This window comes from Gossypium arboreum, chromosome 13, assembly GCF_025698485.1.
Source record: "Gossypium arboreum isolate Shixiya-1 chromosome 13, ASM2569848v2, whole genome shotgun sequence".
NCBI lineage: Eukaryota > Viridiplantae > Streptophyta > Magnoliopsida > Malvales > Malvaceae > Gossypium > Gossypium arboreum.
In genome coordinates, this window is record NC_069082.1 from 12,949,465 (window position 1) to 12,950,919 (window position 1,455).

General features: G+C 36.1%; 1 non-coding gene across 1 annotated transcript; it reads left to right on the top strand.

Annotated features, from left to right (window-relative positions):
* Nucleotides 1–342: 342 nt before the first annotated feature.
* Nucleotides 343–449, top strand: LOC128287682 (small nucleolar RNA R71). Its single transcript, XR_008278382.1, has one exon. It is a non-coding gene; the product is annotated as a small nucleolar RNA R71 (small nucleolar RNA).
* Nucleotides 450–1,455: the final 1,006 nt, after the last annotated feature.

The following is a 1,455-nucleotide window of genomic DNA, read 5'->3' on the forward strand; positions in this document are numbered from 1 at the left end:
TAAAGTAGGTATTCTGAATTGCTCGTCCCTCCTCCACTTGCATTGTATTGCATTACTGGGTGAACCTGTGAAGAACCAAGAAAACCATCAATTTTTCTATTCAAAAGTTCTACCTAATTAGAGAGCATGGTGACTGAATCGACGTTAAAAACGCCGGCTGCTTTCGTTGGCTTTGTCTTCATGACTTGCCACTGATAATTATTCAGTAACATCTCTTCTATAAATTCATAAGCATCCTCAGGTGTCTTATTATTGATAGTCCCACCAACGGCTGCGTCAACCATCTGTCTAGTTGAAAGATTCAGGCCATTGTGAAAAGTTTGAACCTGTAGCCAGAGTGGTAGCCCATGGTGAGGGCACCTTCTCAACAGCTCATTGTATCTCTCCCATGCATCGTAGAGTGTTTCTAGATCCATCTACTTAAAAGAAGAGATATCATTCCTTAATTTAGCCATTTTAGCCGATGAAAAATATTTTAGTAAAAAATTTTTGGTCATTTGTTCCCAAGTAGTGATTAACCCTCGTGGTAACGAGTTCAACCACTGTTTAGCCTTATTCCTTAATGAAAAGGGAAATAACAAAAGACGAATGGCATCATCAGAGACGCCATTGATTTTAAATGTGTTGCAGAGTTTCAGAAAATTCGTCGAGTGTTTAGATCCTCATCCTGCAAACCATCAAACTGAACAAATTGCTGTATCATTTGAATCGTTTAGGTTTCAGTTCAAAATTATTTGCAGCAATAGCAGGCCTAACTATACTTGACTCAGTTCCTGTTAAATTTAGCATAATCATACATAGTGTGTGGAGTATGATTCTGATTTACAGGATTAGCGGCAATCGCATGAGGTAGTAGATTTTCCTGATTTTCAGCCATCTCCTCAGTTGTAGTTTGAATATCGTCCTCTTGTTTTTCCTCCATGTATCTTACGCTTTGCCTTATTTCTCTTCGGTTTCTGCGAGCTGTGCGATCGATCTCACTATTAAAAAGTAATGATCCCGACGGGTTTCTTTTAGTCATACACTATAAAAAAACCTTCCAGAAGCGAATAAAAGAGAAAATTAGAAAATAAAATAAAAATTTAAATTGCAAATAATGTAAAATGGCTAAAGTAATAAAAATCGAGTGTTCCTAATATCTTAGTTCCCTTCTAATGGCGCCAAAAACTTGATACATGATATTCGCGACAGGTTTTAAAAGTTTATAATTAATCGTTCTTGAAACTAACTATTATCACGATAAAGGCAAGTGTACCTATCGAATAGTAGTATAGCTTTAGCAAGACCGGATTGTCGAACCCAAATAAACTAATAGTACTAGTAATTACTTTCTTTTTATTATCTAGCCTAAAAATTAAGGGATTTGTTTATCTGAACTAATCAACTAAACTAAGGGTGCATAGAGAGAAAATTGGGGAAAAGCTTTTGGGAAAACTCGATTGATTAAGACAATAC